Raw genomic sequence first — 16658 nt, 5'->3', positions numbered from 1 at the left:
GTTGCATGGCATTTGAGAGCAGCGTAAATGTCATATTTATTTCTCTTACTGTGCAACAGTTGGTATTTTGTTTTTATTTAGAATTTAAAAGTAAGTAGCGCATCATATGGTTCACAAAATACAGTAATATAAGAAAGGCATATATTGCAAAGTCTTGGTTTCACCCTGCTTAATCAACTTGTTTTTAACTCATCCCCTACCTCCATAGATAACCATTTTATTAGCTTGTGGGTGTAGTCTCTTTAACCAAATGTGAGGGACATGTGAATATATGTTTTTACCTCTTTTTTTCTTACATAAAAGTAATACATTTTATATTTTATGCAAAAGTAATATATTTAATAACACAAATAGTTATTAACAGATTGTTCTGAACTTACCTTTTTCAGCTACACATATTTACTGAAGAAACTTTCATATCCTACATAGAGAATTTCCTATGTGGCATAAGTTTTTTAACCAGTTCCAGATGGATGGATATTCAGATTATTTCCAATTTCCTGCTATTACAATGTAACAATAAGTATATTTATAGATAAACTATTTCATTTATTAATGCATGTTTGTAAAATGAATTCTTTCCTATGCTTTTCAAAATCTGTTTTTCATATTGTCCACTTTTAATTCAGACTTAATTTCTGAAACAGCTTTGATATTTTAAAAAAGTATTTTTCAAAATTATAAACATTTCCTCCTCCTACTATCTGTCCATATCACCCATAAGAGCTTGTATTCTTGTTTTGAGGGTTTATTTCTTAGTAATGATTCCAGTAAGGTGTTTTGTTTTGTTTTTAAATCAGATTGGAATATTTGGCTGATGCTTTTGTATGCCTTTCAAATGAAATATTCTTGTAATGAATTTTGTATTTATTCATTGTTTGGATGCTATTTATTCACATTTTTCTTACAAGTATGTCTTTAGATGTATTAAATTTGTTCTCTTTTTGATATATATATATATATATATATATATATATTTATATTTATATTTTTAGAAAGTCCCTGGATTATATATAAATACAAGTTTCCATTGAAAGGGTGGAGGGGCCATGGACTTTATTGGGTTTTTCCATTCAAGTCTTCCTTTTTTTTGTATAATGACATATTTTTTCATTAAAAGATGGTTGTTTTGTGTGACTATGTCACTTTATCTATCACTCAGGATCTAATCTTGATTGGAAGACCTTTTATTATTCACCATAAATTTTCTGAAACCCTGGGATAGCATGGGAAATAGCTTCTGTTTTTAAAATGCTCTATTACTTTCAAAGGAATAGCTTTCTACCAAAGGACCAATCTTGGACCCACAATTTTTCCAACTCTTTTTCCTCAACTTCTGTATCCCCAGTGACTGAAAACTATTGTAGAGCGCAAACAGTACAAAAGAGAGCTCAAAAATGGCCTTTGACATCTAAGGAAAATTAACCACACCATTTAATAAAACATGGCTAACCTTAGAGATCAGATTTTGTGTAAATGTAGTTAAGAGGTTGGACAGTGTGGAAAAAGCATTGGAAAAGAAATGAAGTCTGGAACATGTGTCTTTCTTTTAAGAATGAAGAAAATGAGAAGAAAGGGAAGTATTTTTCCTTTCTTCCACCTGGTGCATATTGAAACTAAATAAATATTTGTTAAGTAAAATTTATTTTTGGCATATTTTAGCATGTAGGCAATTTTAAAAATTATGTTCAAAAATTTATAAAATCATCTTTGAAGACTTGATTCATGAACTTAATTTTTATGTAACATTCCTCTTCTGGCATTGGCATTTGTTCATACATTTTTTTCTTTCTTTTTTTCTGAGACAGAGTCTCTCCGTTATCCAGGCTGCAGTAGAGTGGCACAATCTGGGCTCACTGCAACCTCCATTTCCTGGGCTTAAGCAATTCTTGTGCCTCAGCCTCCCAAGTGGCTGGGACTACAGGTGAATGCTGCCATGTCTGCCTAATTTTAGTACATTTTGTAGAGACAGGGGTTTCATCATGTTGCCCATGCAGGTCGCCAACTCCTAAGCTCAAAGGACCCACCCATTTTGGCCTTCCAAAGTGCTAGAATTACAGCAGTGAGCCACCGCACCTGTCCTGTTCCTTAATTAATTATACTCTGAACATATATTACTAAAACAAACCTAGTAGTTTCTTGACCTAGAAAACTCTGACCTATCTAACACTCTGCCTTTGTATAGGCATACTTTGTTGTTTGTCTTCCAAAATCAGGCCCTTTTGTAGAAAAATCCCAACTAAGGGGTTGAAAGAAGTAGACAGTAGCTCATTTTCATTAGAAGACATATTTTAAAGGCATCTAAAGGCAAAGTTATATGAGTATAATTAATCTCCATGATGCTGTCTATAATCTACAATTGGTCAATACCATAAATTATAAGAATATCTCATATTCTTCTTCTAAAATTATGGTATCTCTATCTTCAGTACCATTTAGTAGAAAAATAGAAAATAATAGTAACCACAAGAATAAAATTTAAACTCACAGAAGTGTAATTTATCATTTGGATAGATCCAATAAGCACTAAAGTTTAACCGGCTAAGAATCTATATTTATAGTATCTCCATTTGACCTCTGGTTCCATAGAATAGTTCTCATCCAATCCTGTTGATATGTTACTCTGAAGTTACAGAGCAGCTAAGCAGCAAAGTACAGGGACCTACAATGGAGTAGAACTTCCACGTGAAACTGTGGAAGAATAGATGGTCTTACTGAGAAAGATGGTCTGCCTGCAAGTTTATGGTGAAATCAGCTGAAAGCCGAAAAGCCAAACATTGATACAAATAAATGAATATTAAAAATGGAAACAACCAGGCCAGGCCTGGTGGCTCATGTCTGTAATTCCAACCCTTTGGGAAGCTGAGGCAGGTGGATCACTTGAGTCCAGGAGTTTGAGACCAGCCTGAGCAACATGTAGTGACCTCGTCTCTACAACAACAACAACAAAAATACAAAAAAGTCCCAGCTACTAGGGAGGCTGAGGTGGGAAGATTGCTTTAGCCTAGGATGTTGAGGCTTTAGTGAGCCATGAATGTGCCACTGTACTCCAGCCTAGGATACAGAGCAAAATCCTGTCTCAAAAAAAAAAAAAAAAAAAAAAAAAAAAAAAAAAAAAATTGAAAAACCATATCAAAAGTTTATTATATGCTAATATGGGTTTTAATGGCCTCAATTTATAAATAAGGAAATTTAAATGCAAAATGTTTCATTAAGATCACATAGCAAGAAAGTGACAGAGCAAGGACTCGGTCCTGTGTTAGTCTATTTTTATGCCACTTTAAAGGAATACCTGAGACTGATTAATTTATAAAGAAAAGAGGCTTATTTTGGCTCATATTTCTGCTGGCTCTTCAGGAAGCCTGGTGCTGGCATCTGCTTTGGGTGAGGACTCAGGAAGCTTATAATCATGGCAGAAGGGAAAGAGAAAGCAGGAGATATCACATGGTAACAGTGGGAGCAAGGGAGACAGAGCAAGAGACAGTGAGGGGGTAGGCGCTACACTCTTTAAACAACCAGATTTCATGTGAACTCCCTCAGAACTTATTCATTACTGGGAGGAAGGCACCAAACCATTCATAAAAGATCTTCCCCCATGACCCACACACTACCCAACATGCTGCATTTCCAACATTGGGGATTACATTTCAACATGAGATTTGGAGGGGACCAAGCTCCAAGCTACATCAGTGCATATACTCAGGCACTTCACATGTCAAAATCCACACTTTTTGCCACATGGGCTCTCAACTAGCAGGCTCTAGAATAACCAAATTTGGACCATGACAAATAAATAAATAAATAAGCTGGAGACTCAATTTTATGCAATGTTTTGTGAAAAACACATAATGTGGTTGAGGAAGATTATAGAACTAGGTCCAGCTGGATTTCAAAATTGCATGTCCAAAAATGAAGCCAACATACTTCCTCAAATGTTTGTTTTATTTTATTCACTTATTTTTATTATACTTTAACTTCTGGGGAACATGCGAAGAACGTGTAGGTTTTTTACATAGGTGTACGTGTGCCATGGTGGTTTGCTGCATGCGTCAACTCATTATCTACATTATGTATTTCCCATAATGCTATCTCTCCCTTAGCCCCCTACCTCCCCCCCACAGGCCCTGGTGTGTGATGTTCCCCTCCCTGTGTCCATGTGTTCTCATTGTTCAACTCCCACTTATAAGTGAGAACATGCGGTACTCTGTTTTCCGTTCTTGTGTTAGTTTCCTGAGAATGATGTTTTATTTTTGCTGTATTTCTCATGAGAAATACTGGCAGCTCCCCCACTTCAGAAACAAAAACTAAAAAGTCGCCCTTGAGTTATTCCTCATGTATGTTATGCATTATAAATACCATCGAACTCTATCTTCCAACTTCCTGAAGAATTCTCAAGACTGGACACTTCTCATGATAACCACTGTAGCACACTATTTTTTTTTGTTTTGTTTTCTTTTTTTTTTTTGAGATGGAGCCTCACTGTATTGCCAGGCGGAAGTGCAGTTGCAAGATCTCGGTTCACTGCAACTTCTGTGTCCTGTGTTCAAGTGATTCTCCTGCCTCAGCCTCCCAAGTAGCTGAGACTACAGGCATGCACCACCACACGCAGCTAAATTTTGTATTTTTTAGTAGAGACAGAGTTTCACCATGTTGGCCAGGATGGTATGGAACTCTTGACCTTGTGATCTGCCTGCCTTAGCCTCCCAAAGTGCTGGGATTACAGGTGTGAGCCACGACACCCTGCCTGCAGTACACTATTAAAGGAAATCATCATGTCTGGGTGACTACAATAACATCTCAGATGCCCACCCTCCCTCCTCATTTGGGTATTTTCCAGGCTCAGCCAATTACATACCCTAGAATTGAGGATAATTTTTTAAGGTTAGTCTTATCATGTGACTCTCCTGTTTATAATCCTTATCAATTCCTTTCAGGATAAGATCCAAATGGTATAATATATAATTAGGAGACAGTATATCTCAGATTTCTCTGATGTAGGAAAAAAAGTAAATTCAAAGGTTGAGCGGAGGATGGAGATGACCAGTTCAGGTTTAGACATTTTTAATTTTTAATTTGAAGTTCTTATGAGATATCCAGTTGGAAATGTTCAGTGTGTGTGTGTGTGTGTGTGTGTGTGTGTGTGTGTGTGTGTGTGTTTTAACTGGCCTTTCAAACAAGAAAGAAACCAAGCAAATTTATTCAAAAGATAATACCAGTGACACTGTTATTACCCATCCCAGGAGCATTTCTTTGCATTAAATAATATGAGGGAAATGGTTAATTCATACATACAAAGAAATTTCAAAACATAGGACCTCAAGCACAACATAATTGAGTTGGAAAGGTATTTTTAAAGGGTAGGCCTTGGCCTTTCTAAATATTCTGCTTATGTATTTTATACATGCAGTAAAAGGCACTGGTTTCAGAGACACTGCTGTAAAATCCACCATGGCTGAAACATGCAAATCAGCACAGAATGTTTGCTAGAGGGCAAGTCAGAGCAATGCCATTGAAGTAGCCTGTATATGCATATCTCATTGGTGACATCTTGAGCTCTGTTAATCAATTCCTATTTGAGATAAATGCATCTGCTTGTATCTCAAAAGACTAAATTCACGGAGCCGTGACTAAGATATTTCATAGATGCTCTCCAAGGACTTTAAAAGACAAAATGACAGGAAATTTACTAAATCCATACAGCTAACCTGAAGAAAACGTTAAGCAAAATTCAGAAGCTTCTCAATCCTCTTTTATAGTCTGAAAATTTTAATGAATGATGCCCTAAATTTGTCCACCAATTTCTAGAGATATGATTTTTTACTGTGATGTCTGTGTTGACTTCTAAACAGTGCTAATTTCTGTCCTAGAATATAATATATATCAGAATTTCATTCCTCCATTGAATAGACCCCTCTAAATATTGAAAAAGCAAAGACTCTCTGTTTAGAAAGAATTGAACAAAAAATACCTTAGAAAATAAGAGAAAATGCTTGGATTTTTATGTAGAAGAAAGCTCTACAGAATTTTGCTTACAATTATGAATAGAACTCCTAAGGGCTACAGATGACATCTTTACCTCAAATTGTTTCTCTCCTAAATCATTGATAATAGAAGGCCCTGGCATTGTGAAGTAAACCCTGAAGCTCACTGCACATAAACTCAGAAGGGTATTATTTTCATGGTTCAGTTAACAAGAGAAGTGAAACTCACGCCATTATTTGACTTGCTTAAAATTACCCTTTTTGTATTTTAAGCTCTCCTATCCCATATATTAGCAATTATTTGGCCCTTAGCATTCTCCTTGAAACTGTCCTCCTCTGCCTATTTCTCCTCTTGTTCCTGATGACATTTTTTACTCCATAGCTTCAAGCTATCCCTCAACCACAAAGGTAGTTGAAGCAACATCCAAAAATACCAGCTCCCAGGAGCTGTTAGTTCTGTGCTTTGAGTATAAAACGGGTCTCAAGCCTGGGTAATAACTGAATTCATGAATCTCAATTCCCAGATGACATTAATAGCAGCATAGAGCAGGAAGCGGAGTTATGTTAATTTCTGCAGGTAATGCGTGAAAGCAGATAGGGAAAGCTTGAAAGGTCAACATCTGCTGTCATGCAGGAGTGTTGCAAAATGTGATTGGCCAGTAAATGTCAACACCATGTTCTAAAATCTACATGCCACCCTTTCAATTTAATTGTAGCTTGCAGCCCGGCTAACAATCATGCAGCATGTTTCAAAAGCCCTTGAATTCTAAAATGGAATTGTATGATTGCATTCCCATGGCAATAAGACACCTGTAAATTACAAACTTGTCATTTAATCAGTATAAATGTAGGGAGTTTGTGCAACCACTGTGAATTTTTTTGTATCTATTTTCAGGGAAGGCTGAAGATCTCTTAATGATTATATACCATAACGAACTGGAGGTCTAACTGTTGCCATGGCATCATGTACTTTTTTTCTTTTAAAGAAGTGACTGGAATGTAGAGCAGATAATGAATCTAATTGATTGTCCTCTGCTCCACACAGATATGCTTTATATTCTTTCCCTTTTGTGTTCTTCTTCCTTTTCACTGTAGATTGGATTCATAGGTATGCAATTCAGTGACAAGAATGGCTCTCATACAGACCAATCCCCCACCTTAAAAAAATTGAATAAATATAAAATAATCTGCTTTGAAAAATGTCTATAACAAAAAGGTGTATGTATAAAGAACATAGAAGAAAAAAAATTACATTCACCATACAAACTGGCAGATTAAATCAGTAAGAAGGAAAACAATAGGTTTTTCTCTAAAATCAGGATACGTCTTATAGGCTCCAAGGTTATGCGTAGGTTCTTTTTCATTAAACTAAGTCTAAGTTAGAGAATCTAAAACTTTACATATATTCAAATTTAATATATCATCAGCATATTTAATAGGTAACTGAATTTTGAAAACATCATTATTATTAACATGTATTTGCCAACTGGAAGCTGGCAAATATGTATTAATAATTTATAGCACAAAGCACAAAGTATAACATAATTAACTATCATTTTCAGGCTATGAAAAATGACCAAAGAGAATTTTTACTGAGAGTATTTTAGCTTGGGTAAATATTTTGGACAGAATAACAAATACTTGGCTTCAGAGTACACAGTCCTCCTACATCTATAGGCTTACATTTATAGATCATAGGTACAGATGCTTCATAGATATAGGTATAGATGATTATATAGGTATAGATCATAGGCATAGATGATTCATAGATGATTCATAGATCATAGGTATCAATGAGTCCTAAAATAAAAATCTATAAATGAATGAATTTATTCATTTGAGAGACTTGCCCAAAGTCACACAATCAGGTGAGGAGCGTGGCTGGATCCCAGTCTTCCTGATTCAATTTCATTAAGTGCACTTTCTACTACTGAAAAGTGCAGGTGATATTTTTGTTTTTTGTTTTTGAGACTGAGTCTTCCTCTTGTTGCTCACTGCAACCTCCACCTCCCGGACCGAAGTGATTCTCCTGCCTCAGACCCCTGGATAGCTGGAATTACAGGCAGGTTCACCACACCTGGCTAATTGTTTGTATTTTTAGTAGAGATGGGGTTTCACCATGTCGGCCAGGCTGGTTTCGACCTCCTGACCTCAGGAGGCCTTGGCCTCCCAAAGTGCTGGGGTTACAGGCATGAGCCACCCCACCCAGCCAAGTGCAAGGTGATATTTATATATCTCTCAAATTACAATACATAAAAAAGTTAAAAAATATATTTTTCTCTCTGAAAAGAATTAATATAGACATGTATTTCCTGAGTTGTTGCTTAGTATCTGTAAGTTATGCCAGAGCATAAATGATATGCTCACATTTAATATTAGGTATTCCTACTAGAGTTTACAAAAGTTTGTATTAGAAAATATAATATGGTTTTTAAAAGAAAAGAAGAAACAAAATATTAAAAATAGCATTATAACATAACTCCTTTATCTCAAAAATCTTGAATTATGACATGCTATCTCCTTGATTTTATTGTCAACCTAAAATATGAATCTAATGCCTGCCTGAGAACGTGTAAAATGTAGTTTTCTTTGTTTCAGTGATCATACGCTATGAAAGGTGATATACTTGTTAAAGATGCCCACCTTTTATTCTGCTCAAACACTCATTAAGCACATACAGTAGCACATACAGTAGTTGGCACATCTTTCCACTTTCTACCATGAATTAGTGAGGCTGTTTTCAGTTATGCTAAGAAACCTACTAATCCACATGTGGAAGTAGGTGCTAATTGCTTATATCAGTTATTGGCCCCTGGGCAGAGGGGGCCCTATTTACTCTCTGTTGACAGTTCACGTCTAATCCAAGAGTTTAACTGACTTCACCTCCCCTGCACAGTCAGCTAACATGGAAATGCTTCCATGCTTGAACATAAAATGCCGTTAAAATACATATGCACTTTGAAATAAATAAAGAACAATGGCATATTTTATCCTTCTTCCAAATAAAATAGGCCCACCAAGTCATATTAGTCACCAAAAGCATGATCAGTGACATAAGAATAATTATTTCCTCCTTGAAAAAGGAAAATAAATTGGAAGAAATCTTCCTGAATTTTTGACTTTTGAATACGTTATGGCTAATCTTTTAAAAAATTATGAAAGCCTGTCAGTTACTGAAATTGTCAGTATAGCCTCCATGTGTTATTCTTTTGTAGCTGAATACTTATTAATATACTACAAAACTTGATCTGGAATATTTCAAGGAAATGCTTTGTTGTAAGCTACCTGAAATCTCTCACATCGTCATTTCTTTCTTACCTGATGGCAACTCCTAAATTTATATCTTTTCTTCTTTTAAGTTCCATATTACAACATCCACAAGAAATCTGTCTCTAGGTATCTTCCTAAGAACCTCACACTCACCATGCATAAAATGAAATTAAGTACTTTTTGTCTCCTTCTTCTTTTAATTTGTTGCATTACTTGCTGATATTAGCTCAATCTAAGACATGAAATTGTAGTCATTTTTGCTTTTTTCTTCTAGATCATTCTTCATATAGAACATACATCCCCAACATTTGGCACCACGGCCAGGTTTAATGGTAGACAATTTTTCCACAGACTGGGGTGGGTGAGGGTTGGGAGGGAATGGTTTTGGGATGAAACTGTTCCACCTCAGATCATCAGACATTAAATTCTCATGAGGAATGTGCAATCTAGATCCTTTGCACATGCAGGTCAAAATAGGGTTCATGCTTCTATGAGAATCTAGTGGCACCTCTTACCTGACAGGAGGTGAAATTCAGGCCGTAATGGTCTCTTGCCTGCTGCTCACTTCCTGCTGTGTGGTCTGGTTCCATGGCTCCAGTACTTTTCAATGGCCTGGAGGTTGGGAATCCCTGACATAGAATATACATGAAAAGGATGATGTCAGTAATGCCAAAGTTGAGGTGAGTTAAGGGATCTGAGTAAATTTCTTACCTTTTAAATATATTATTCTAGAGGACAAAGGAAATGGATAAAATTCACAATTTGACAGGGACACTTTCTTATTCAAATGTTTTAAAGAGCCTGTGTATATACTCAAAGGAACATATATCATTCTGTTATAAAGACACCTGCACATGTATGTTCATTGCAACACTATTCACAGTAGCAAAGATATGAAATCAACTTAAATGCCTATCAATTATAGGCTGGATAAGAAAAAAAAATTGTGGTACATATATACTGTGGAATATTATGCAGCCATTAAAAAGACTGAGATCATGTGGTTTGCAAGAACATAGGTAGAACTGGACACCATTATCCCTAACAAACTACTGCAGAAACAGAAAACTACTGCATTTTATCACTTATAAGTGGGAGCTAAATGATGAGAACTCATGAGCGGAGAGAGGGAAACAACACATACTGGAGTTTATCAGAAGGTAGAGGGTGGGAGGCAATAGAGGATCAGGAAAGATAACTAATGAATACCAGGCTTAATACATGGGTAATAAAATAATCTGTACAACAAACCCAATGACACAAGTTTACTTCATAGCAAACCTGCACGTGTAGCCCTGAATTTAAAATAGATGTTAAAAAAGAAAAAATGTAATAAAGAGCCATGTATTTTCTCATAAAACATTAAACTTATTTTATAAATTTGAGTATTGCCAAATTTTATTGTCAAATGTCTCATGAAAGCATATATACACAAACACACACTCCTAGATTAAACTGTCAAAGTGCTGCTGGTTTTTTTTTAATCTTCAGCAGTTTAGAAACATTTTAAGAATCCTGTCCCCTTTCCTCATCCAGCACAGAAGACTGAATGGATCTCCTAACTATACTGATGATAAGAAGAGAAAGATAAACCAGAGAAGTCATTCTTGCCTTTAGGGATTCACCTGGTAAATTGCTGCTTAAAGAGTGCTGTCAATAAGTTAACTTCTTTACTGTCGGGAGCAATTCTCTGCTGGCGGTAAGATGGACAAGATGACCTAATAGATCTTTTTTCATCTCAAGATCCAAAGTTTCTTTTCAGGGAACTGTGACTGAAGAACAGAAACAGTGTTTAGGACCTGTCCTCAAAATTTTAACTTTAAAATAGTTTATATCTTATTATTTGCTTTTTTAACGAACTGATTTAAATTCTCTAAAAATAATCTTTCATTACTCACAGATTGTATTGCTGTGTTTATTTTTAAAATAATGAAATATTTAAGAGATACTGCAGAACTTAATATCGCAGGATGGAGATTTCTTCTTGTATCTTCTTTGTTTCCAGCACCCACATTACCTAAAGAGGAGGATTTTTCCTCTTCCATTTCTGTATCTTTCAGTCAGCAGACAGACATAGTGAAATGGTTAAAAGCACAGACATTAGAACTAGGTTGGGTTTTTAAATATGAATCCTCAGCCTATTACAAGTGTGATCTTGGACAAATATCATCCACCTCTCTCTGTCCCAGTTTATATGTAACATAGAGATACAGATAAAGCTCCTACCTTATGTGGCTTCTCTATTAGGTTTTGTAATGAGGATTAATGAGTTAATATACGTAAAGCACTTAGAAGACTCTCTGGCACATACTAAGTGTTTGTAAGTGTTTTCTACTATGGCTACTATGGTGATAAGGATTATTATTATTATTATGGCAATTCTTATTAAATTCACTGTTCTTAGGAATGTTAAATTATTCTCCAATTACATACATTTAAAAAAATCAGTTCTAGAAACCATGCCACCTTAGGATCCCATGTTTGATGAGTGGCTCAGTGGTTTATGCACTATCCTTGCTAAGTTAGGGTGGTAAAGTTGGTTGAAATAAAGACTTGAAAATAATAGAGAACTTTGAAATTTAAACCATAAAGGGACCTTGCATGTGTGAAGGAAATGATAATTGCGTGACACCGTTACTTCTCCTATATCATGGCACTTCTCAAATAGCATGCATAGAGTTACTGGAGACATCAATGTGGCATATGGTGAGAACAAACAAGATATCATTGGTTTAAGAAAGATTATATTTTGAGTAGTTTCATAGAGGGATTTTTATTAAATTGATATGTTATGTATAATGACTTACAAAAAAGTTTCACATTTCTACTAACTTTAAATTCAAGTGACCACCAGAACTTCACTTCCTTTCTGAGTTTGTCCTCACTGGCTCTAATGGGAATGTAATCGTCATTGCACTGTGTAAGCTCACTAAATCCCCAGGTGCATAACTTACTTATATAATTATCTTGTTTAGAGACTGAGCATCTCATTAATTAGGGTGTGAACCACTTAGTAGTAACAGCACTTTCTATTTTTGCAATTCTCAGCATCTATCGTACTGCTTGGTATAAAGCAGGTTTCAATAAAAGATTATTGAATGAGTAAATGAATGAATTCATGTTGTATGTCTCCCAAAATTGATTTTTGAAACTATTTATTCCTCCAATGTGATGGTGATATGGTCCTCTGTACTCATGCCTTTTATTATTGAGAAAGAAGAAAATGAAATAATAGCACATGGCTTAGTAAATATGAATTTATTATATAACTGAGATTTGCCTTTAAGGTTCATCAGCTTTCACAGATCCAATATACAGTCACATTTTAGTGTTCAAAATGTCTATTTGGTCCTGAAAATTATTTCTGTTGGTTTCATATAATTTATTGTTATAAAATTTTCTATAAAAAGGACTGAATCTGAGATCTGGGTACATACAGACAAAGCCAAACTATTATTAAATGTATTTCATGGTGCATAAAATATAGCAAATACATAATTTATATTTTCACCAAATTTTCTGTTATTAATGACCATGATTTTACTATACCTTATAATTATTTTTCATACTGCTTTGAAAACTAAAATTATAGGAAATTCTTTTTGCTTTATTTCAGTACCTTTTCTTCTTTACTCTCACACATTTAAAGAATAGTTTCTGAAGATGCAGATAACTAACATAGATTTATATTTTCTGCCTTCTTGGAAGAAAGCAAATTTTGAAATAAAGGAGGACTTGGATGAGGTTGCTGAGATTAAAAATTCTCTATGTAGAAAATTCTTTCCAGCTAAGGCATTTCAGAGTGGAATAAAAAATGCTTGGGAAAAAAACCCTTCCTATCTTTGCCCCTAAGGAAATAAAGTTACAATGACAGTCACCTAATCTAATAACTTCTCTTATTCCTGTCATAGGTTCACCTTGTAGGTGTACTGGTTTTCCTCATTTTCATTCTTTTCACTGATCCTTTTTTAGCCTGTGATTCCCTGCTGAAATCTATTGAAAAGTGCACAATTGCAATTTTAGCATTAAATTTCTCTTTAATACTGCTTGTCACTTTTCCTCTCATTGATTCAAAGCTACGTGCCAAGTCAATGGAACAATGTGAGTTTAATTCTTTTACTTAGTTACCTTCCTTCTTCAAGCAGCAGCAATTAGAACACACAACACCTTGATTTTTTTTTTTTTTGATATAATTAATGAGTAGTTCTTATAACTATCTGTTATTGATTCCCTCAACTTTTCATCCTTTCATTCTCACTGCATTCCACTCCGCTCCCCACAATGTTAGCCATGGCAGAAGTAGGACATCTGCTTAGGAAAACATTTAGAGTGCTAATGATTCTTTTTAACATCTGTTACACTGCTACTGAACAGTTGTTGTTTCTTTAAGGAGGCTCAAGGGACAAAACCTATGTCACCTTAATAGTGAGTACTTTTTGAAAGTGGTAAGCCCTATGCCTCTGGGAGCCATGCAACAGTGCTATTGTGTACATACATAAACTTAATGCTTCTGGTCTGACATTTTATCTTTGTCCACTGCAGTATTTCTGATTATACTACTTTGTGTCTGGTTATTTTAATACTTAATAGATGTTTTTGTCTTCCTACTCCATTGTTTATTACAGTTGTACTTTTAAAGAAAAAGACCATTAAGCACAAAACATATCTCATATCCTTATTGACTTAGATGTGAGCTTTTTATTTAAAAAATTCAAATAGGCTTTGGTAGCAACATCTAAATCTGTATGACAATTCTTAATAAGGAAATGACTTGATAAAATAGATTGGGATTAAATTTTTTATAATTTTCTTTTCAGTAAACGTATATATACTCATTCACAAATACTTTACATGAAAAGAAATTTTAAAAAATTCTTTTTAATGTGTCTTCTCAGGGCATCCTGAAACTACCCTCTCCTGTTTCCATGTTGCAAAACAGAATGTTTCTCACACATTCAGAATACAGGGACCAGACAAGATGTAATGCACATCAAAATTAACCCTCTGGTAATTCAACAGTATGGCAAAATATCTAAAAGGAATTTTAGAGATTCGGGCCTGGCCAAAAGAAAACTGGCATGAGATGATTGTATTCTGCTAATTAATTTTCCATTCAATTTTAGATTAAACCAAATACAATATCTACGGGAGTTGCCACTTGGTTTTTATTTGTTAGTTAATCTTTCCTATACACAAATACATATAGATAGATATAGATACTAGATAGATGGCTAGCTTTCTCATATTCTGCACAGACTCACTATTTCCATTGTCTTTCCTCTGCAAAAAGCCATATTGTAATGTCTGGATAAATCAATTATGATGCTGGGAAAAAATAACCCACTGTTTTTATAGGAAATTATATAACTACAAAGAATACCTTCTACTTTATATAATAAATTATGATTCTAAGATCAGTTACATGAATTGGATATTTTTCCTCTAACACCTAGAGGTAATTATTATTAATATCTTTATAAAACTTAAGTTAAAGACAAGCACAAAAATCAAACAGTTAATTCAACTCATTAGGTTCTTCCACTTTTGACTTTCACTTAGCTTTAACTAGTTTGGGTATACTGCTCCAGCATTTTAGACATTTATTAAGGAGGTTATTCTCAAAAGTAAATCATTGGTAGTTTGTTAAGCCAATTAAATGAATGTATAATGCAATTTTGTGTGAAGATATAGAATTTAAAAGCAAAATATGTTTAGTTTTTTTCTTCTCTCCTAACACTGTTGAATAATTGATATTATATTGCTTGGTTGATAAGTCATGGAATTAAAAAATATTGTTGTAGACAACAGCTATTAACTGGCAATAGTAGGAGTAAATAGCATGGTTTAAACAGACCATGTATTTATATAAAAACTAGCACAAGTAACTATTTAGTACAGTCCAAAATATGACAACTAATATTTATTTTATTTGATTGTAAATCTAGGGTACTCTGACTTTTAGATTATTATGTTTTTCAAATACACTAAAATCATGTATCATAATTGAATTTTGATTTAATCATACAAAATGGGATTCCTACATAGAAAGTTTAAGCACTTAAGCATTTTATTATATCATTCTGATACCTCCGACAATCCAGAGGAGCCTTATTCTAGCTCAGGTCCTATGAGTAAAGAAGTCTTCAAAGTAGTTACTTTATTTCATGGTTTCTAAGGCTTGCTTTTCTTTCATTTTTCTCCTTCCCTCCTTTCTTCCTTTCTTCTTTCCTTCTTTTTTAATAGGATATTTTAACATCTCTAAAATTTATATGCATCTTATGGTTAATGACTAAACTCAATTTAATACATCATATTTTTCTTTCTTAGTGTACACAAAGTAATTATACATCTTACTGTAATGACATCTTAGGGTCAATAACACAATAAGTAAGCACTAAAAATATGTTGAACTTAGAACATATTGGTTGGATTATGTATACTATTTTCTTAAACCAACAGCTATGATTGATGCCTTTTATCCTTTCTGAGTTACCTAAAATTAATCCTAGCCACTCACTAAAATTTTAAAGCTGTTTATTTCCTGCTTCATTTTCCTCAGCCAACTCTCCAAATCACAAGTTTAAGAGAAAAAACAGTGACCCTGAAGAGCAAAAGATGTAGATCATATCTGCCAGATCGTGAGATCACAATACTCAGTATTTTGCAGAACATTATGACATACTCAAGTGCATTATTATAATGCCACATCCAAAATCGTCTAGCATATTCTCAGATGGTATTTCATTATATGAATAGATTTTGTCCACATATCTTAAACTTTAAAAATACCCACCCAGGAGAGAAATCCAGGATGGCTGATTACTAGCAGCTCAGGATTGTAGCTCCCAGTGAAAGCACAGAGAATGAGAGGACACCACACTTTCAGACGATTCGCAGCGGAAGAGCCCCATGGGTCGCCAGCGTGAGTCTTGTGGCCGGCGCAGCGGTTCTTGGTGCAGAGTAAATGGGACTGGGTCCCCTTTTGGTCGATGTTTGGAGCTCCAGGAAGGCAGAGTCGCCTATTCAGCTGATTGAAAAAGGGACTCAAGAAGGAAGCCAGACCGGAGATTCCCGGGCAGAAAAGCAGCACGAATCTTAACGCTGCTGTTTTGGCTGGCGCAGTGGGTTGCTCAGATTCCGGCGCTGGGAATCAACAAGTTGGATGTCCACTCAGAGACCTAATTTGAAAGTTGGTAATTACAAAGATGACAGGTGAATAAATTTACAATGATGGGAAGAAAGCAGCATAAAAAGGCTGAGAATACCCAAAATCAGAATGCCTCTCCCTCTACAGGGGATCACAGTTCCTCATCAACAAGAGAACAAGGCCTGATGGAGAACGAGTGTGTTCCATTAACAGATTTAGGCTTCAGAAGGTGGATAATAAGAAACTTCTGTGAGTTAAAA

The 16658-nt window shown here is 34.9% G+C and overlaps 1 long non-coding RNA gene across 1 annotated transcript; it reads right to left on the bottom strand.

Moving 5' to 3' along the window:
• Positions 1 to 8096: 8096 nt before the first annotated feature.
• Positions 8097 to 16100, bottom strand: LOC116526330. Its single transcript, XR_004258098.1, has 3 exons — positions 16045 to 16100; positions 10877 to 11023; positions 8097 to 9880 (listed from the first exon to the last, which is right to left on the bottom strand). It is a non-coding gene; the product is annotated as an uncharacterized LOC116526330 (long non-coding RNA).
• Between the last annotated feature and the right edge of the window lie 558 nt (positions 16101 to 16658).

Source organism: Sapajus apella, unplaced genomic scaffold (genome assembly GCF_009761245.1).
Source record: "Sapajus apella isolate SASKATOON/1434 unplaced genomic scaffold, GSC_monkey_1.0 scaffold50, whole genome shotgun sequence".
Classification (NCBI taxonomy): domain Eukaryota; kingdom Metazoa; phylum Chordata; class Mammalia; order Primates; family Cebidae; genus Sapajus; species Sapajus apella.
This window is presented reverse-complemented; position numbering and strand designations above follow the sequence as displayed.